We start from the raw sequence: 23371 nt of genomic DNA, 5'->3' as shown, positions 1-23371 counted from the left end.
CCAAAGACAAATTATAATTATTGCAAAATTTGTCTCATACTCATTTTTATTATTATTGCAACTTTTTAGTAAAATATTAATACAGTAAAGTGTATTAGAATTATTATTTAATGGCCTTAACATATTTACTTTGCTCATTTTTCTCAACTAATACACTGGACACAAAACAAATTTTCCACTGAATTCTAAGCTTCCATCTTCCTGTTGTATAAACTTAATAAGTGATGTTGTTTTGGATTTTTTAAAATATTAGAGAGTAGAGATTAATATTTGAATACCATAACCGACAAGATACTCCATAACATCAATGAAAACATTTTCAATGCAAGATGATATATAGGCAATCGTTTTTAAAACTGCTGACCAACCAATATTTATGTCTTCATAAAGCATTTTAAAATGTAATATATTTCAGATGTCAGGAAATATTTTATATAACTTTATTTGGTTATTCTGAGTTTTGATATTAACCCACGGTAATTCTCATAATTTCACAATATAAGATTAATTATTCATCATGATTATCTCATATCCCATCATTATATGTATTTTCTTTGGAGTGTACACCTCCATATACATACACACACACACACACACACACACACACAAAGATATTCAAATGGCAAGTAAAGATCCATGTACTAAATTATAGTTTATAAGGGAATTTGATATTTCTTGAGTGACCATGTGCCATTAAGTTGCAACACTAGACACCTCACACATCACTGAATTCTCCTCCAATCACGTGAAGTAGTATACTTACTCCCTGTTCATTCTACCAATCTACCAAACTAGTGGATATGCATTTATGCTAAGCATGTCCTTCTGGGGCCCTGCTGTAATCAGACCAGTTTTGCTTTTATTTATTTGTTTATGTGGCCATGCAAGGTTTCATTTCAACAGATATTTTTCATGGCTAGCAAGAGTTAGAAAATTACAGAGACTCCCAAGCATCTGGGATTAGTCCTTTCCAATCCCATAGATTTATAATTGAGAAGTCAGGAAATCACCACTAGAAATTCATTATAGCCACCTGACTATTTTCAGAAGGAAGCAAATTATTGCTGAAGTTATGTATCCTTGATTTTGAGAATTTAACTTTGCTATGTGATCTACATATAACTTTATGGTAAGCAATGCAGTTAACATCCATGTTTCCAGGAGACCCTTTAACGTGTACTTTTGTGAACATAAACAATATCTGCAGTGTGAAAATGGGAAGGTAGAACAAAACAATTTCCTTTACAAATGTACTTGGCTTCCTCCCCCAAATCTGCAACTCCAGTCTAATCATAAGAAAATATCAGACAAACACAAACTGAGGAACATTTTACAAAGTATCTAACCAGAAATCCTCAAAACTAGTAAGGTCATCAAAAACGAGGAAAGTGTGAGGAATTGTCACAGCCAAGTGGAGCCTAAGGAAACAGGACAAGTAATCTTAAGATGGTATCTTGGGTGGGACCCTTGGACAGTAAAACAACAACAGGTACAAACTAAGGAATTCTCAATAAATTATAGATTTCAGTTAATAAAAATGTATCAATATTGATTCATTAATTGTGACAAATGTCACAATATACTACAGAAGATACTAATAGGGTAAATTGTGTGGGATGGTATCTTTACTATCTTTGTAATTGTTCCATAAATCCAAAACTATTCTAGAATATAAAATTTTTTAAATGTGAAAAGTGTGCTTGGTGAAAAACATGTATTTTCAAAATTTTGAGTAATCCGGAGGCTGTAGAAGCTATGTACAGTTTTCATAAAGGAGAAGGAGAAATATTTATGCTTAAAAGAGATTAACTGTAAATTACATTTTGTTTCTGAATCCTTTGCTGATGCTTCATTTCACCTGTGTTAACATAGGAGCAAAGGAGATATTACAAGTTTAAATTTGTAAATTAATTAACGGATTGAGTAAATTACCTGCATTTTATTAAAATACATTTTGCCATTGAGGAGCACCAACTTAAAAAACCATTCCTCAAAATTGACATTTCTTTATAGAAAAGTAGTGGAACAAGAAATCTAAATATAACAATCCAAAGTTTTAGTGGTGCAAAGGAGAAGCTGTTATATACAAATAAAATATTTTTTTCTAATATGTGCCTTCTGAAGTTGATATGAGGGTAATAATACCATTATCTTTACCTAAAGTATAAACAGTAAATTATTTTCTGATCACACGTTTATGGAATGCTCACACAATTGTACAGCACAGCTCACACATCCTTTAAAATGGCTATCTGGCACCAGAGATGGATGGGGGTGGGGATCTAAATATTCATAAAATGCCTCTAGAGAAGCAACCATTTTTTTCTTGGACCTGAGAGATGGAGTTTATCTATTCAGTACCCATAATGGGAAGGTCACGTTGTAAATTTGCTGTAGATCTGAAACTAAATTAACATCACTGAACAGACTCAAACCTAGAAGAAGGTATCACATCTCTTTTGGATCATCCTCTAGCCTTCATATAAGTTACATCTAAAACATCAAGGTTAAAGAAACTTATTCTCTAAGGATTTCTATGATTGACAACTCACCCTTTCTTGGAGGATTTATCAACCTCAAAGCATTGCTTCCTTACATCTAACCAACATCTCTTTTAAGTCAAGCCTTCTTCACCTCTTATAGTTCTTTACTGACAGGGAGCAAATTGATTACCACTCCTCCATCTCAAAAAAAAAAAAAAAGAAAGAAAGAAAAACTTATTTTAGGCCTTAGCGTGTAGTAACAGTTGTTAATTTTCAATTGCTAATTATAGCATAGATTAGACCACGCAAAGCTAGCACAGAACAGGGTAACATGAGTAAACTGTATGACAGCAGAGACATCATTACTATTATGGTGGCATTATTAACAGAGTTCTTCCTGTATTAGAAGATCATGCATTTCCCCACCTTAGGGACTTAACTCATCAATTTGGTGAAAGTTCTAAATCTTGACCTGACTAGCCTAGACTGAAGCAGCAGAGTTACTAATCTCTCCTCATAATGAGTGCAGAATCTCGAAACACTCATGTCACCTCTGCATTGTCAATAAGCAAAATAATAGTGAGCAATGGCAGATGGAGCTAAAAAGACATCTAAGATCTTGGTCTCCTTGAAAGAGAAAAAAAAGCCCATTCACAGATACAGCAGTATGTGTGTGTTTGAGGTTGAAGTACTGAGAAAGGAGGAGCAAGGAGAATGAATGACAGATGTGAATATTTTGAAAAAGTAAACTGGATTATTTTTTAAAAATACAATAAGAAGTAACTACAAACTGTCATGATGGAAAGTAAAAAACTATCCATTCATCAAGAGTCAAACACACTTATTTTCTTTCAACCTCAAGAAAACACAGTACTTCTTTTTGTCTGCTCAGGCCCTTCTTAATCATCTTTAGCTACTCTCCTTAATGTAACTGTGTGCATCTACATGGGTAAGACTTTCCTATTTTAAATAAAAAGGAAACATCTGGATTGATGGAAATGACGAGCATGCTTTAGAAAGGTGCTGTTGAACAGCAGATAATAAAGTACTCATAGCCAAAAGAATATTAACATTGTTTCAAGGTCATGTTTTATATAAAAGATAATGCTTTCCTTTTGGAATTTTAGATGTTCCCAACCATTCACACTGTTTGAAGTGCTGAGAACCATCGACCCAACTCAGCTCGTAATCTCCTTCGACTTTGATGTTTCGCCATGACCAGGCTCCAGGAGTTGCTCAAACAAAAAGATGACATATCCTAATGACCTGTGTGTTTTTCTTAATGATAGACTCATAAAAAGATGCTGAAGGTAGAGTAAAAATATATGTGCTTACCTTTCTATATTCCTTCTCATGTGTACTTGTGCATAAGAACATAATTATGTCTGGTTTTGTGCCTCTGGCAGACGCTATTATTTACTCACCCAGCAGGTACATCTCATCTCCTCCCTATTTGTTGAACTGCTCCAATTTTTTTCAGGTATGTTCTCTCTCATAAGCTTACAGGAAGTTACCCAGCCCCGAAGAGTGAATGCAGATTATTCTTTCTAAGCAATCATGGTCACTCCAGTCCCTTTCATGGTAATTAGTTTAGGGGTAGGCATGAGATGTAAGCAAGACCAATGAAGCATAAGAGAATTTATGGATTTGTGGGGAAGCTTTTCCTTCCTAAATACAAATTGTAAAATATAGCTTGCTCCTGCCTGGATGGCATCCAGCGTTACGTTAGAACCAACTTATACTGACTCGTGATGGTGCACATCTCTTCCCAGCTCCACGTTCAGAGACATCATGTTGGACCTGGGAATCGTTTGACCCTGGTGGGAAAATTTACAACATGAAAATCAGCAAATGCTGCAAATTAAAATGCTTTTTGTTCATTTTTATTTTCCAGATAAAAGGTGATTAAACATTTACCAGACCATCACTGAGTAGTCTCTGGAAGTGTGATGTTTGGCTCTAGTGACACCATCTTGTTACCAGGAATACAGACATTAGTGGCACACTGAGAGTGCAGATGGTGGAGGTGGGAGTGTGATAGTGATGAGAAATCCTGAGTTCTTTATAGCATTCTTCAGCTGCTTAACCAGCCCTGGAAGCACTTCACCTTCAGATCCCTTCTTATGTTAACTAATAGATCACATTGTTTAAATATCTACTGCTGAATATCTTGTTACTTGACTTGAAGCTGAAAGTAGCATGTACAGTCTGTGAAAACAGACATAGAATGGACTCAATTTCTCCACTAAAGAAACTCTGAAATTATGTTTCATTTTATTAAAAGAGGTAAGAAAAGAGAGTATTTACTGCAAAGTATTTTCATTTGAAGCTTTAAATTTAAAAGGGGTGGGGGCATTAAGTGAAAACAATAGTAAAACTGCACCCACTATTTCTTTTCTAAGTTAGGAATATGATCACTAACATTTTCCTTAATTACATGATTAGGGATACATTTAGTATTTGTAAAACAAGATGTTCTGGGGGAAATATAAGAGTAATAGCCAGAGCAGCAGGGTGAGCACAGCTAACCACTGGAATAACATTAGACTAATCCTTCTTACCACACAGGGACTACCAGGACACAATCGCATCCAATTCAGACCAGAATTTTAGTGATGGGATTTCCATGAAGCTGGGATTCTGCCCTGAATATGTTACATTACGTCCTTCTGTTCCTCGGGCAGTGGGATGAGGACGTTGTGAAGTGAGTTGTTCTGGTTTCATCTGAAACCAATTACCATGAGTGGACCCAAATTGCTAAGACTGCTGCCGAGCAGCCGCATCCCAAGTACAGCTGGGAATCAGCTGGGGAGTGCTGTCAAGAATTCTCCCTATCAATTGATTCCAGGCCAGTTTGTGATTGCCTTTCACCTCCCAAGCATCACTTTTCTGTTCTCCAAAAACTGTTCCAAATGGCAAGAATTTGCGAATAAAATTAAGTAAGGAGGGGGAAGGGAAAGAACGGGCGAGAGAAGACTCTGGAAGTAGGACCGATCAGGAAAGGAAGAACTTGGCATGAGACCGCAGTGAATTTATTTTACTGGTGAATGCTCATGTATCTGGGATCAATTTTATAATGAATGAATTCTTTTTCTTCCCCCTGCCAAAACAACTCTTCTTCATAAAAGCAAAAACTTGTTGGTATTTAAATGAATTGTCTAAAAGCAATAATTATTGATTTATTAATTACAAATTTGGGTTTCTAATTTTCTCCCTTATTCTGATTATTTGTTAGTTTAAACAAAAGACCCCTGATTTCATAGAGAACTTGTTTCTACAGTACTCTGTGGCTTTCATGTAACAAGTATAGGTGAAATGCACAATTTATGAGTTTCCCAAAAGGCATTAAGGGACAGTCTTTTTAAGAAACAGTAGATTTTAACATACATTACAGGAAATAATATTTTAAAAAAACAAAACAAAAATGTTTTATTCTTGTAATCAGCAAGAAAAGAATGAATGAGCTAACAAATGACTGATATTTCCCAGTGGTTTCCAAACTTTGCTGCACATGGGAATTATCTGGTGATTAGAAAATTTCTAATATTCTGATTTAATCATTATGGGCTTGAACTGGACACCAGGATTTTTAAAAGCTCCCTAGGAGATTAGGATGTGCAACCAAGTTTGAGCTTTATCAATAAGACAGCAATAGCAACAATAATCTTTATTTGCTGGAGAAAAGGTTGTCAATTTCATTATATTTAATATTCCATACATGCCATAGGTATTCTTTTATTTCTTAATGAAATTAATTTATATAAAGAAAATTTGAAAACATATTCTAAGCACTCAACTTAAGAATAGTGAACACCAGGCCAGGCACGGTGGCTCGTGCCTGTAATCCCAGCACGTTGGGAGGCTGAGGTGAGAGGATTGCTTGAGCCCAGGAGTTTGAGACCAGCCTGGGCAAGATAATGAGAAAAAGAAAAAAAATTAGCTAGAGGTGGTGGTGTGCACCTGTGGTCCTAGGTACTTGGAGACCTGAGGCAGGAAGATAGCACAAACCCAGGAGTCTGAGGCTGCAGTGAGCTATGATTGCATCACTGCACTCCAACCTGGGTTACAGAGTAAGACTGCATCTCTAAAAAAAAAATCAAAATAAAAATTGAAGAAAATTATGATCAACACAAAATAAATTTGAGAAAATTAAGATGAAAGCAGAAATTACTAAAATAAAAAACAAATGAAGACCTCAAAAAGAAGAGTTGATCAAAACTCAAACCTGTTTCTTTTAGAATGTTATTTTAAAGGCCTAGTTAAAATTCTTTAAGAAATAAAGGTAAGATAAATATTTTTAAGAAACATAAAAGAATCATCAAAATGAACACATTTGTCAATAAATTTGAACATTTAGTTATAAATATAAGTTTTTTTGGAAAAAATAAATTACAAAAAAAGACTCAAAAATATAAACTACCTCATGTTAAAACCTTGGTTTCTAAGTACTATCTCACCTACTAAGAACTATGGTTTTGGGGAATAATTGCTGTTTCCAGGGATGTGGCTAGAAAAGTACAGGACAAGCCTAGCACATCTTGAAGTGCCACAGAATAAGAATGTTCCAGGAGTGAGAGGGACATGTCAAAAGGACCCAGGAGCCAGCTTACAGTGACTCCTACTCACCAAATCTAGGATGAGATCAAACTAGACAAAGGCAGCACTGGACAGTCATATTAAACTAATCTTACTGATGAAAGTGAATGGAAAAAATGTTAAACAAAACTTCAGCAAAAGATCTCAGCAACATTAAAATATCATAATGATCATCTTCCACTCCTGCTCCTCCATTCCTAAAGAGCAGAGTGACCTTTTAAAAACAGAAGTCAGATCATGTCACTTTCCCTCTTCAAAACACTCCAAAGGCTTAACATGTCCCTTGGAGTAAAAGTCAGTTTTTACAATTTCCTACAAGCCCTCTCCTGATCTGCTCTCCTTCCCTTGACCTCTCTTATCTTTTCTTCTACTCCTTTCCTGTATACTATAACACTACCTGGCTTTCTAGGTGTTTCTTGGTCATTCTAGGCTTTTATGCTGTTAAGGTCAGATCTACTTTGAAACATTTTCTGCTATTAACTCATTTTAAAATTTCTGAGATAAATTGTATTTGTTAGACTCATTAATAATTGCTCTCTCACATTGTAGCTTCTCCCAAGAGCTTGCACTTAGTATTCAGAATCATGCTTTTGTTTCTGTTTTATTGATGTCTCTTTCTCCCTAGTAGACAGCAAGTTCACTATTTTATACTCAGTGGAGAATACAGTGTCTAGCAAGTAATACCAGTTCCTAAGTATTTGTTAATTTTTATCAATCATCACTAGCATAAAAGACTTGACCTTCATAAGACAAGAGCCAAAAGTCCTGAAGAAAAAATAGCATGTGCTGCAAAGGGAAATTGATGATATCAGAAATTTAAAGCTGAAGAGAAAAACCGAAATCTGAACTGAAAATAGGCAAAACTGCCTAAACAAATGGCAAAACATTAAACTTATATCATGTAGAACAAATAAGAAATTCTATCAGAAAGTAAGAACAAAAAGACAGGATGCTATTTGGAGGGGCTGGGGATTTAGAGGGACAGGGATTGGATACCAAACTTTAGAATTATAGATATAGATATTTTTATTAGAGAAATTATAATCACACATATAAAAATTATTTTAGATAACTTAAGACAACATTTTTGGACTTAAACCAAATTTAAGCATAAGAGGGAAAAGTTTCACTATCTCCCAAACAACTACATAACAAAATCCTTGAATAGATATACCTTAGAATTTTTACATATCAAGAGCAAAGAAAGCATTCTCCAAGTGCTTTGGGAGAAAATAAAATAAGCAGAGAAAAATGCCAGAATAAGACAATGGAGGAAGAACATTTTAAAGACATGTGTTACATAGTAAAATCTTTAATTGGGTGCAGAGGAGGATGATCTGGTTAGAAAGGATTTTTTTTTGGGGGGGGGGCATATCTCTGCTTTAACACAACCATTTTGTGTTGACTTCTTTTTAACTCTACCCAAAATTGTTTTATTAGACTTCCCTCCAAATACCCTAGAAACCACTGGGTGCAGTAAACAGAAGGGGAATAGCATATTACCATAGCCATTCTTGTGCTAATGACATTCTAAATTGTCTTCAAGTTTTGAGAGTTTTGTATACACAAATGAGTGACGAGTCACTCAGGAGATATTTAGTAAATGAAGGACCTAGGGGATTGAAGAAATATTTGTTTAGGGCTAGCTTAGGGAAATATTTGCCCGACCTATATTGTTTACTCCTCTTCTGTCATCTCTTCTCTTGTTATTTGAAAGCATGCTTTTTTCCTCGAAACACCACTCTTAAATGTCATTTCTGATTACACACAATCAAATATCTCTAACTACAGTATATTTGTTTTATCTTTCAGCAGGATAAATAAAAACTACCCCACAGGATCTCCAGTTCTGGTAATGCAACAGACTAACTCTCTGACAGCTGACAATGAGAAACCACACACGGACTAATGAAAATAAAACATTTTGAAGTCTCTGGTGTACAGTGAAAATCAGGTAGGGATCACAGAGGATTCACCCTTAAAAGTAAAGAATCTCCCTGGATGAGATCCACATATTTATGACCTTTCCCTTGTGGGAAAACTCTAGTCCTGTGGCACAGGTTGAATAGAACTCGAAAAGAAAGCAACAGTCTCTTGAGTCTGAGAAACCTGATGAGGTACAGAGATTGACTAAATGGAGGCATAAAGTGAATTCCTAGGGATTTGGAAATGTTCTATATTTTGAGTTGACCATTGGTTACATGAATGTCTACATTTGTCAAGCTCATCAAATTGAACACTTTGGATATGTACATATCTTTCTATGTACATTTCTCTTGGTTTTTTTTTAATAAAGGAGAGGCAAAAATATTTGTATTATACAAGCCAAGAGCATTTTTGCCTAAAGATTAAGGCAATCTGAAACCAGATGAAAATTAAGATGCAAAAATAATAGCCATATGTTATGAAGTTTATAACAAATGAAGAATTAACATATATAAAAATAATAGCAAGACAGTAAAATATATAATTATTATAATGCTATAAGATTCTTACCTTGTACACAAAGGGGTACAGGCCGTAATAAGATAGGCCGTAAGACAGGCCGTAATAAGATAGGAATGTATACTGCAACTCCTGCAATAACCACTATAAAACAATATAAAGAAAGATAGCTAAAAAGATAATAAAAGAGATAGGATGGAATACATTTAGAATACATAGAAATTTAAAACACAGAACAGAGGCCCAAAGGGAAAAAATAGATGTGGAGCAACTACAATTCTTATACATTACTGGTGTAGACAGAAAACTGTCCAATCACATTGGAAAATAATTCATACATTTCTAATACAAAGTTGAACCCACATTTATCCCAAGTCACAGTAATTCATCTATCATAAGACATATCCCTATGTAATTACCCAAGAAAAATGAAAACATGTCCACAAAATTGCTTCTACAAGAATGTTCACAGTAGTTTTAATCATAATCTACAAAAACTGAAAACTATCCAAATTTCTGTAAAAGGAAAGTGGCTAAACAAATTGGTGTATTCATAAAATTGAATATTACTCAGGAATAAAAAGATTAAACTGCTGATATATGCAACACTATGGCTGACTATCAATGACATTTTGTTGACCTCAAGCAGTCAGACACAAAAGAAGATGTGCCGTTTGATTTCATTTGTATAAATTTTTCAGTCTGCAGACTATTCTAGACAACTCTATATCAACTATAGCAATGGAAATCACAAGTTACCCTGGGGAAATGTAGATAAATTGGAAAGTGTCTCTGGGAACTTAGTGTAATGGAAAAGTCTTACATGTTTAATTGGTCACAAAGATGCATTCACTTGTCAAAACTCTTCAAACTTTATACTAAGTCTGCTCATTTTGTTATGTACAATAACACCTCAATAAAAAGAAACAAAAGCACACTGTACCTTACTGTTATGACTTTTTCTATTCAAATATTCCATTTACATACACTGTCTACATTACATATTGTTCCATGATAAGTTATCCTTAAAGAAGAACTTTAACTGTTCAATAAGTAAGTAATGTGTTCTCATCCAAGAAACGCTTTTTGTAGAAAGGGACTTGGTAAATTTTTGTACATTGTACTTTACATTTAAAACAGACCAGAACATTTGTATAATTTTTGGTCTTTATTTGGATACTTTTAAGTGAATATTATTTCACCGATATGTTAATATATGCCTGATTAAAATAAAATGTCGGGGCAAGGAGGGGTGACTACAGTCATACTCAGAAGTAATTAACATCATTTTTTTAAGGGTCCTACAATGCATATATATCCCTCAATGCTCTGAAAGTAGCAAAACCCAACACTGGCTTACTTAAGCAGAAAAGAAATGTGTTTAAAAAATGTGTGTTCAATCACAGGATCTCTGTGCTAGTTTCTGTCCTCCAAGAAGGAGACACCAGGACAGAATTAAAAGTTCAAGTATTTCATTAGGGAAAATATCCCTTTAAATAAAATAGCAAGGGATCTGGGTCAGCTTGAAGAGCCATCAGACCTTGCAGCAATTCCATGCCTGTGAAGGAGAGAAGGGGAAAGATCAAATGGGGGATTCTGAATACAGGCTAAAGAAAGCTTGGGCCAACAGACGGCCCACTGTTGCTGAGTTCAGTCACTGATTCGATGCAGCCTTTTTGGAAAGCAAGGACAAATTCAGTAATGAATTCAGAGCATATCAGCTATACCCTTGCTCAATTAATCTTTTAATAGTTGGAGGTCTGTGAGAAACATTCTCATGGCCACCCACAAGCACCAAGTGGACTAACAAACAAGTGTCAGAGTTATAAAACCAGGAATAACTCTCAAAATTATATTTCAGAACTGTCTAGTGAAGACCTGACTAAGTCACCTCTTAGGATGGCGTAAGGCAGCTTGCATTACTAATAATGGAAAGTACTAGATTTTAGATGCCACCATTAGCAGTACAGACATTGACTCGCTAGGAACTGAATCTTTCTGCAACCTCCAACAGAAAGGAGTTCTGGTGCTCCTTGCATCACCAACTCCTGATTTGATGTCTGTGCCAAGTGAGTCAGAAAAGTTGAAGTCTAAGTCATTGGTCTACACCCTACCTAGCATGACATCTGAGAAATCAAGTATCAGACATTTGGTGAGAGGCATTGCATCTTACCAAAACTCAAAGATGAGAAATATTTGAAAGATAGGTGCCAGGCAGACAAAAGAATAACAAATATCCACAGCAACATGCCACTAAGAAGAGATGAAAATAGTATTTCCAAAATTGTCAGTTATAGGTATACTGTTCAACATTTCTTTATTTCTGAAAATTCTAAATGATCTCTATCCATCATTTGTTAGGTCAAGGTAGTTATTGACGCTAACGTATTTTTTTAAGAGAAATTCTTGGGAAGAATGGACGTATAGCATATGTCTGAAGAGGATTAGAAGGCAACACATTTGTCAAACATCTGGAATTTTCATTGAAAAATCTTTCTGACATGAATATTTTGACTATACCTGTAACCCTAATAATGCCAAAAGAAAATTCCCAGGTGTCAAATATTTCCTAACTTTGCTGACTAAAGGTTACTTGTTAGACTCTATAGCTTTAAGGACTTAATTTTGAAAGCTGCATATAGTTTTGCTCAAGGGCTATTTCCACAGCCATTTGATTAAGCACAACTTAAAAATTTCAGGAAATACATTTGAGTGCACTGATTGAACAAGCCACAATGCTTGTACTTATAAAATTAGACATAATTTTTTTTACCCCTGAACTTTAAAGTTGCCTTCTCATTCAACTCCTTCCACCTTATTCATTATTTATATTTTTGACATTAGAAAATAATGCCAATGTTGCTAAACTACAAGAACATTTTCAACTATAAACCGTACTATAAATGGGTTTTCAAATGTAACTACTATATACACACAATGCAGATAACAGGCAGAGAGTGCAGGGAGAAAAAATATCTTCTAGAAATGCAACAAAATATTTCCTAGCCATAATTAATTAATGTAACAAACGTAGAGTGACTCATATACTACATTTTTGAATCCTAAGTGTAAGAAAAGTATAAAAAATACTAATGGATAATTTCACAAAATCTGCTATATTTTTTGAAAACATAGTACAACTACAAGAAAATTATTAAAATTTAGGTGTAATATTTCTAGTTTTGGAAAACTATAATCATTTTATAATTGTGTGATATGCTAAATAAATTAAATTTATAATATTTATCTTGTTCTTGTTTTATGTTTTCACAATAGGTATATTTTAAGACATGAAAACAACTAAATATTTGGCAAGTCTCAGTTTAATATATAGAGAATTTCTTCTATAGAGTTGAGTGTTCATAATAAGCAACACTAAAAATATTTTTGAAGTACAAAATAAGTTTAATGTGGCTTATTAAGTTCAATTATAATTTATTGAATTCAGTTCAATAGTAACTTTAACATATAATTTTTTATTTAAGCCATAAAAGAATATGTTTAATCATCTTTTAATTTTAAACAACAGAATCATATATGATAATCAAATCTAGGTCAGGCCTTATATCTATTTAATTAGCATCATGAGTTTCAGAGTGAGTTAATTAGAACTCCAGAGATACAACTTATCAATAAGAAACCAAACACCAGGCACGAAACAGAAGTTGTCCAAAGTCATACCACTCACTAGTGGTGGATATTACAGAATTTTGTATATTTTAACTACTATGCCATTGTTGTTTTTATTGTACTTATTGGTTTTCTGATCATATTAATTCGATGGTTGTTTTATAGTTTTTAGATATTTTCCTTTACATAGCACAAGAGTTATATAAACACAAACATAAAAACGTTCAAATAGAAAACCAAACACTGCACGTTCTCACTCATAAGAAGGAGATGAACAATGAGAACACATGGACAGAGGGAGGGGAACAACACACACCATGACAGTCGGGGCAGGGGAGGGGGATAGGGGTGAGGGGAGGGAGAGCATTAGGACAAATAACTAATGCATGCGGGGCTTAAAACCTAGATGACAGGTTGATGGGTGCAGCAAACCACCATGGCACACATATACCTATGGAACAAACCTACACGTTCTGCACTTGTATCCCAGAAGTTACAGTAAAACAAAATTTAAAAATATTCAAATAAAGTCTTAACGTTTTAATTCTCTAGGCTATGTAAACCAGTACTTTTAAAATGTATTTTATCTCTAACATTATTTTGCATATATTTTAGCTACCTAACAGATTACGTACTACCATGCTTGGCATATATGCCTAAGATTTTGTGTTGAATAAACATAAAATGACCTTCTACATATAGCGGATATTTGAGGAAACCATGGCATTCTCTTACCTATTCAGCAATATCTCCGTTTTCTCTGCCCTTCCTTGATACCAGAAATTTGGTTATATTCAGAGCAGTAATATACGAAGCCCGTAGCAATGAATTATGATTAATCCAAACTAAGCATGATAATCCTGCTTCCTATTGTCAGATACAAAATATTTCTTTTCTTACAGCTACAACTATCATGTGACTCAGTTCTAGCTCACCAACATAAGGAAAAGTTCGGTAGGGATATTTCTTGGAAATCTTTAGCTTGCCTACTAAAGGAGATGGGTATGTTTGGGGCAACATGTCTCTCCTTTTTTATATTCTAAATACGGTCATGATTTCTAGAGTTGGAGCAGCCATCTTGCCATCATAAGGAAAAGACCAAGAAAATTGTGGAGATACCTCTCCTGATGTCGTTGCACATAGTAACCATTATCACAGCTCTTATTTTTTTTTTTACCAGAATTATTTACTATTATTGTTGTTATTATACTTTAAGCTCTAGGGTACATGTGCACAACGTGCAGGTTTGTTACAGAGGTATACATGTGCCAGGTTGGTGTGCTGCACCCATTGACTTGTCATTTACATTAGGTACATCTCATAATGCTATCCCTCCCCCTTCCCCCAACCCCATGACAGGCCCCAGTGTGTGATGTTCCCCACCCTGTGTCCAAGTGTTCTCACTGTTCAATTCCCACCTATGAGTAAGAACATGCAGTGTTTGGTTTTCTGTCCTTGTGATAGTTTGCTCAGAATGATGGTTTCCAACTTCATCCATGTCCCAACAAAGGACATGAACTCATCCTTTTTTAAGGCTGCATAGTATTCCATGGTGTATATGTGCCACATTTTCTTAATCCAGTCTATCATTGTTGGACATTTGGGTTGGTTCCAAGTCTTTGCTATTGTGAATAGTGCCACAAAAAACACAAGTGTGCATGTGTCTTTATAGCAGCATGATTTATAATCCTTTGGGTGTATACCCAGTAATGGGATGGCTGGGTCAAATGGTATTTGTAGTTCTAGATCCTTGAGGAATCGCCACAGTCTTCCACAATGGTTGAACTAGTTTACGGTCCCACCAACAGTGTAAAGGTGTTCCTATTTCTCCACATCCTCTCCAGCACCTGTTGTTTCCTGAATTTTTAATGATCGCCATTCTAACTGGTGTGAGATGGTATCTCATTGTGGTTTTGATTTGCATTTCTCTGATGGCCAGTGATGATGAGCATTTTTTCATGTATCACAGCTCTTATTTTCAGATATAATTGCTACATGAAAAAAATGTAAGCATAAATTCTCTTTTAAGTCACCTTAAGTCAGGATTTCTGACTTTCATCTGAATGTGTTCCTAAGTTATACATGCAAATGTAAGCATTGTTGTAAATGCAATGAAAATATTATTATCATTTAGGGATGTTTGCTGATATGTTGTTTCCACCCATTAGTAAATGTTTGTTTTAGTCTGTTTTCTGTTTATAACAGAATACCTGAACTTGGATAATTTGTAAAGAAAATAAATGTATTTCTTATATTCATAAAGGCTGAGAAGTCCAAGGTGGAGGGATCACATCTAGTGAGAGGCTTCTGGCTGGTGGGGAATCTCTGAAGAGTCCTGAAGTGGCACAGAGTACCGCGTGGCAAGGCGTCTTGAGTATGCCAGAATGCATGATTAGGTCTTTCCTTCTCTGTTTACAAAGACACCACTTTCACACTTTGGGAGGCCAAGCCGGGCAGATCACGACGTCAGGAGATCGAGACCATCCTGGCTAACACGGTGAAACCCCATCTCTACTAAAAATACAAAAAATTAGCCGGGCGTGGTGGCAGGCGCCCGCAGTCCCAGCTACTTGGGAGGCTGAGGCAGGAGAATGGTGTGAACCCAGGAGGCGGAGCTTGCAGTGAGCGGAGATCGCGCCACTGCACTTCAACTTGGGCGACAGAGCAAGACTCCGTCTCAAAAAAAAAAAAAAAAAAGACACCAATTTCACTACCATGAACACCCACTATTCCATTAATCCATGAATGGATGAATCCATTCACGAGAGTGGAGACTTTATAATCCAATCACCTCATAAAGGCCCCACTTTCAATACTGCCACATTGGGGATTAAGTTTTCAACACATGAAATTGGTGATCACTATCAAACCCTAATAATATTTAATATTCAATGAATTTTATAAAAAATTTCTTTGATCTGTGTTATGCTGTCACAACTAGAAGCACTATAACATAACCAAATCTCTACTTACCTTATATCAGATAGATAAACCAAATAGAAGTTATTATGGCTATGATTATTGTCAATTCTGTGTATGCTATGATTATTCTTTTTCTGAAATTGTGGAGTGGAAGCATTGATCACACTACTTAGCAATTGCTGACTTTGTTGTTGCATGCCAAATACTATTCAATTTGGCCTTTTAAACTTCTTTAGTTTCTAAAGTAAGACTGTAAGCATTGAGATTATATCAATTCAGAGATCCACCATTCAATAAAGCTTCTCACCCTGTTGCAAGGCATGATTAATTACCAAATATTTTCTTCACAGAACCCAGAGGCTTCCTGATTGGTACATACTGTTTTCCTAGGTGGACATTCCTTATATGAGGTCCTCTTTTACAAGTGGGTTGCTGTCAGGACATTCTAAGTACAAGAAATTTATCCATTACACTGTATTTCAGCTCAACTAACACATAGCGCTCAGCTCTAGTGACATCTGCACAGCCTTAGTCCCAAAACAGCACCCTCCCCGACGGAGTGAGGAGGAGTTTACAAAGCCCTTGTCTCTTCTGCTTTTGTTTCTTAATCATTGTTCTCAATCTGACCTCTGTTGAAAACCTCTCATTTTTGAGTAGAATAAAATTTAATTTCTCTTACTCTATCATTTTGTTTGGATGTTTAGGATACTCTTCAGTTCCAAGTTCATTTCTACTTAGGATATCTCTACCTTTAATTTTCAAACCCTGTACCTAGGGTACACTCCGTGTAATCTCAGCTCATGGAATCAAGTATAAATAAATACCCAGGCTATTTTTCTCTTTGAATGAAAAGAAAGCCAAGAATTTTCTCTAAGATTAGCCACAGACATTAATTCCAAAAGAAAAATAGCGAATTTTCCTAAACAGGCTATTATGAAAATGCCACCTGACATGGGGGATAAAGATTTATGATAAATATTATCTAAACTGGATTGAACAACTTAAAAAAAATCCTCTACTAGATTACAGTGTAATTATGTTTCTAACGCAAATGTACTGGATTAATCTTCACTACATTTATACACATATAAAGTACTTAATAAATACTTTTTGATATTAGGAGTTAAGGAATTTTACGACTAAGTAATAATTTTCTGTACAACTTTATTTATTAACTTATTACTGCTGTGATGTAATCAGCACTAAAAATATTGACCCTCTACTAAATATCTCTGGTTGTTTCGGTACTTACGTAGGGTGCATAGCACTGCCAAATAATTTTTAAAGCTGATCCAATAAAAAAAAATGGCTGGGTGAGGTGGCTCATGCCTGTAATCCCAGCACCTTGGGAGGCCGAGGTGGGTGGATTACCTGAGGTTGGGAGTTTGAGACCAACCTGACCAACATGGAGAAACCCTGTCTCTACTAAAAATACAAAATTAGCCGGGTGTGGTCACACATGCCTATAATCCCAGCTACTCAGGAGGCTGAGGCAGGACAATCACTTGAACTGGGGAGGCAGAGGTTGCAGTGAGCTGATATTGTGCCATTGCACTCCAGCCTGGGCAACAAGAGTGAAACACTGTCTCAAAAATATATATATTTTTTTTTTCTGAAAGGGGGGATAAGTGTACTTTTGGAGGTGATGGAACTGTTTACCAGCTTGATTATGGTGATGGCTTCATGGGTGTATGCATGTGCCCAAACTTATCAAATTGCATACATTAAATATATATAGGATTTTATGTCAATTATACTTTAATGAAGCTATTTTTAAAAAGAAAAAGTAGTTCTTTTTCAAATGCCAACAATGTTTTATTTCAGTTTACACAAAATCATTCACTACTAGTGTTACAACATTAGTTACCTCCTTGGGATCCTATGAAGATTCTTTGCCAGCTTATGAAAACCTGAGTTGCTAGAAGAGTGGTTTTTAAAGCCAAACTTGACAGAAATTTAATTTGTGGCATACCAAATGTAGCGATTTTCCATTCCTCTTAGAAAAGTCAAAGGGTGATGTAGCCATATGGGTTACAAATATATCAGCAGGCTAAATCTATTCCTGGAGCTCATTCATCATTATAACACCCCTTTGACATGGGAGGGTGACAAGGATTATTGTTCTTATTTTAAATAGGATTGAAAAGTCCTTGACTAAATCCTGGTTTGAGAGTGAAAAGCAATTGGACTAGACTCTTATCCATGATTTTACCTGAATGCGGATCTCTAAATATTAACGTAAACATCCTTTGCTACTAAAACTCATACTTTCTAGATTATATAAAAGGCCTATTCTCATTCAAAAAATTCTAAATAATTAATGCACTATGAAAGGTTATGTATGTCTTTTTTAATTTTACTATCATTTTCAAAAAATTAGATATGAAATAGTAAAATGAAACCATATAATTAAAACTGAGATTTAATTAATAAATACTATGCCATATTTGCTTCATCAATCAAATTGATATTTTTTGCTTACATGTTTTAATTACATTTATCATGACATTTTATCTTTAAATATTAAGGTACATATATTTAGAAAGTAAGCTATGTTTCTATATGACTGTGACACTTGTATAGATTGGAATTCTCCAGAGAAACCAGGACAATGGGATATATATACATACACAGAAAAAGACTGATTGTGAGAAACTGGCTCACTATTATGAAGGCTGAGAAGTTCCACAATCTGGTATCTACAAGCTGGAGGCCCAGGAAAGTCAGTGGTGAAGTTCCATTCAATCCCCAAGGCCTGAGAAGCAGGTGAGCCAATAGTGTTAAGTCCCAGTAATATAGTTTGGTGTCCCCACCCAAATCTCATGTTGAATTGTAATCCCCAATGTTGGAGGAGGGGCCTGGTGGGAAGTGATTGAATCATGGGGCAGAATTCCCCTTTGCTGTTCTCGTGACAGTGAGTTCTTACAAGATCTGGTTGTTTGTAGTATGTAGCACCGCCCCCTTCACTGTCTTCCTCCTGCTGTGGCCTTGTAAAGCATGTCTCCTTCCTCTTCACCTTGCACCATGATTATAAGTTTCATGAGGCCTCCCCAGCCATGCTTCCCATACAGCCTGTGAAACCAAGAGCCAATTAAGCCTCTTTTCTTTATAAATTACTCAGTCTCAGGTAATTCTTTATAGCAATGTGAGAATAGACTAATGCACCCAGACAGAGTCCAAAGGCCTGAGAAATGGAGTTCAAAGGGGCCTGAGAACCAAGAGAACTAATGTCCAAGGACAGGAGAAGACGGATGGCAAAGCTCAAGCAGATAGAGCAAATTTGACCTTTCTCCACCTTTTTGTTCTATTCAAGCCCTCAAGGAATTGAGTGACGGCCACCTCCATTGGTAAGGGTGATCTTCCTCACTTAGTTTACACATTCAAATCCTAATATCTTCTGGAATTACCCTCACAGAAACAGTATGTTTTATCAGCTATCCCTTAGCCCAGTCGAGACATAAACTTAATTATCACAACATCTTTATCAAACATGACAAAATAATAATTTTTAAATATAGTCCTCCCTTACCCATAGGAGAGATGTTCTAAGACCTCCAGTGGATGCCTGAAACCAAAGAAGGTAGCAAACCCCATATATACTATGTGTTTTCCTATAAGTACATACATACTTATGTTTAATGTATAAATTAGACACAGTAAGGATTAACAACAATTAACAAAACAGAATTAGAACAATATATTGTAATAAGTTATGGGAATGTGCCCTCTCTCCCTCTCTCAAAATATCTTATTGTACTGTACTTACACTGCTTCTTGTGATGATGTGAGATGATACAATGCTCATCCGATGATATGAAGTGAGGTAAGTGATGTAGTGATATAGTGTTAGGCTACTACTGACCTTCTGTGTTCCTGAATCTTAGTAACCACCCCTTATGTGAAATAAATCGCTCCGTGTCACTTGTTTCAGGAGATCCCATTGCTAAAGTCTTCCTTTATATAGGATCGATGCTTTCTGGCTCAACACACTGCCATCAATCAAACATCATTTCTATTCATGTCTTCTACCCACAAATGTAATACCTTTTCCATCTTAACTAAGCACTGATCAAGCACTGTGGCTTCGCCTTTGGAGTCTGAGGTACAACAGCAAAACTAGCATGAATTTCTCCTTCTGCACAATTTCACAGATAGAAAGTTAATTCTTACCTTAGAACTTAGCATCCTCAGCATATGATGTTTTTTCTCTTCTTAATCAGTGCAAAACTTTCACATTTTGACTTAAAGGAAGCATTTTATGGCTTCTCTTTGGCATATCCAGATTGCCAGCATCACTACTCTTGTACTTTGGAGCCATTATGAAGTAACATAAGCATTATTGAACACAAGCACTGAGATACTGTAACAGTTGATCAATAACTGAGAGGACTTGTAAGTGACTCAGGGGCATGTGGCATAGAGGGCATGGATTTTCTGGAGGAAGGGGTGATTCATGTCCAGAGCAGGACAAAGTGAGACGCCACAAGATTTCATCAAGCTACTCACAATGGCATGCAACTTAAAACATGAATAGTTTATTTCTCGAATTTTTCATTTAATGTTTTTGGACAATAGTTGATGGCTAGTAACTGAAACTTCAGAAAGCAAAACCAAGGATAAAGGGGAACATCTTTATTGTCTAATATCCAGTACATATTTAAATTTCTGCAATGGCTCCAGAGTTATGTCTTACAGCTAGTTCATTCAAACCAGGATTCAATCAAGGACTATATATTTCATCTGGTTGTTCTGTCTCTAAAATCTTTTTTAATTTGCTAAAGTTTCCCTTCCTCAACTTGTCTTTTATTCAATATATCAGCTTATTGAAAAGACTGGGACTTGTAGGTGGTCTCATTTTCTGTTGTTGTTGTTGTTGTTTTCTTTTTTAATTGGTTGCTTATTCTGTTGTTTGACTTGTTCCTCTATACCTTGTATTTTCTGTAAACTGGTCCAAAAAAATGACAGATTTAACATTTTTGGCAAGTGTACTTCTTTAGTGATGCTGGAAAGCCCCTATTTATAATGGAAAAATAGTAGAATAAACCTAAGGTTTTAATTTGTTTTTGCAAGGATAATATAATCATTTCTGAGTTTATGGCAACTAATGGCTTCAAATGCTAGGAACTTTGGAAGATTTTCTTATTCATTAGGTGACAATCTGGATCAACTGCTAGGCAGTTAAAGGTCTTCAAGAGCTATAATATGGAATAAACTTTGCAAAAATTCTGATGTCAAGAGGTTTCCACTTCAGTTAATAAAATTAAAAGGATCAAAAGGGGCTCTGAGAAATCTACAAACCAGACTGGAAAACATGTTTCTACTCTGGATGACACACACTCAATGGAAGCTTCATGACTAAGAAACATGTTCTCAACAGAAAAAAAGACATCTGCTTAGTTTGGATTCGTTTGGGAATTTCTCCTTGGTACGGCTATAGGTAACTTCAAGGTAACCTCAAGGCAACAGAAAGGTAACCTCAGCCTCCTCTCCTTCCAATTGTGTACCTGTTCCTGAAATTATGGTTGTCACTGGTCTTTGTTGCTAGAAAATACTGTTTTAGTTGATTTGAAAAGGTGTAAGGAATTTTTCTCATTTTTAATTTTTGAATTGGGATCAAATACATATAAAAGGAAAGCCTTGGTAATTTTACTCTCTTGAGTGGATAACAGAAGCAACTATGAATATGCAAAGCAGAGTACAGACACAGTAGGAAGGGGTATTGCTGTTTCTCTAAGCTACAAGTAACATTCTTCTATTCTTGATTCTTAGAGTTTAGTTCACACTATAGTTTGCTACTATGTTGGGGCAGAATTAATGAAATATTTATAAAGTCAAGGACTCACCCTTGAGGAATGGCTAAGCTCTGTTGAGCATTTTATTTCTTCCAGACCACACAAGACTCCATTTTAATCATGCTCCTCAGATGTTCTTTAGATCATTTCCACCTAAATGCATTTTTAAACTAACATCTATGCAGAGTTTATTTATTGCTGCTTCCAATTCCTCCCTCAAGGTATTAACATAATGATGACGTCTGCCTTAAAACTTGTTTCATCATTTTGTTTTAAAAATAGAGATGGGCTTATGCAAAATTGCTAAGTACTTAGATTTAAGTTATTATTAATTTCAGTTTTATATGGAGTCTGTACACACATCTGCCATACAGATACAAGTTTAAGAACTTCAATATCAATCTCCAAAATCCTTTTCATTTGGCCAGGACCTTCTGCTTTCCTCATTTTAATTCTTACTTGACAGTTAGAGGTGGTTTCCTAGTTATCATAGACCCAGCTTGGTGGGTAACTTGTGGTATTGCAATGGTAACTACATATTAAACCACGCTTTATCTACGCAGTGTTATACTAAATAGTTAGAGGAAAATTATCCAGTAATTTTTTTAAAATTAGCTATACAAATAAAAACATAATTGTTCCATTGTATTCAACTATTTACTTGAAAAAATATCCATTCAATGTAACAAACTTTAAGAGATTGATTTATTTGGGAATGTTGGCATGAACTATTGCTACATAAATTCTTTAGACAAATTTTATATTAAAATTGGAGTTTCAGCTAAATTTATCATTCATTTTAAAAAACAGTTTTTCAGTACCTAGTACTGTGCCAGGTCTATAGCAAAAATTCTTAAACTCTAGAATTTATATGAACACTTGCTAAGGAAGAAAATTTCCAAACACATCCCTAGCCTCTGTTTCAGAAGCTCTAAGGTAGATCCAAACATCTGCATTTCAAACAGTCTAGTTGTTTCTGATACAGATGGTCAGTGTTACATGCTATGAAAAGCACAGGTCTATACGGAACAAGGATTTTAAATGAAAAATAGAAGAAAATCAAAAGAAATATAAGTCAGGTAAATGTTCAACACAAAAGAACTATGGGATATGCCATTTAAGTGGTATAAAATGTTTCACGAGATATTCCGATTGAATAGATTCTATCCAATTCCATGTTACATAAAACAAATAATTTAAAAAGTATTTATTATGATGAATAAATACCTAAAGACCTTTAAAACTGAATTACAGTCAACCCTTGAACAGCAGGGGTTTGCACTGCATGTGTCCACTTATACACAGATTTTTTTTCAACCAAACGTTATACATGAAAATACAACATTTGAAGGATACAGCCTACCTACATGGAGGGCTGACCTTTCCTATTCATGTGCTATGCAGAGCTGACTGCAGAGCCTGAGTATGTGTGGATTTTGGTATACATGAGGGGGTTGAGGAACCAATCCTCCATGTATAACATCTTGTAACATTTTTATTTTT

General features: G+C 35.2%; 3 long non-coding RNA genes across 6 annotated transcripts in view; 1 reads left to right on the top strand and 2 right to left on the bottom strand.

Annotated features, from left to right (window-relative positions):
- The window catches only part of LOC107975722 (uncharacterized), a 229454-nt gene that overhangs the window by 49872 nt on the left and 156211 nt on the right, over positions 1-23371 (bottom strand). The window lies entirely within an intron of this gene.
- On the bottom strand, positions 18559-20370 carry LOC129144525 (uncharacterized). The gene is made up of 3 exons (XR_008548927.2): positions 20247-20370; positions 19003-19148; positions 18559-18831 (listed from the first exon to the last, which is right to left on the bottom strand). It is a non-coding gene; the product is annotated as an uncharacterized LOC129144525 (long non-coding RNA).
- Positions 20452-23371, top strand: part of LOC107975723 (uncharacterized) — a 29981-nt gene continuing 27061 nt past the window's right edge. For all 3 annotated transcript variants that reach the window (XR_010158803.1, XR_008548929.2, XR_008548928.2), the window contains exon 1: positions 20452-21546. This is a non-coding gene — a long non-coding RNA (uncharacterized LOC107975723). The remainder of the gene's footprint in view (positions 21547-23371) is intronic.

The sequence above is a fragment of the Pan troglodytes genome, chromosome 6, assembly GCF_028858775.2.
Source record: "Pan troglodytes isolate AG18354 chromosome 6, NHGRI_mPanTro3-v2.0_pri, whole genome shotgun sequence".
Taxonomy (NCBI): domain Eukaryota; kingdom Metazoa; phylum Chordata; class Mammalia; order Primates; family Hominidae; genus Pan; species Pan troglodytes.
This window is presented reverse-complemented; position numbering and strand designations above follow the sequence as displayed.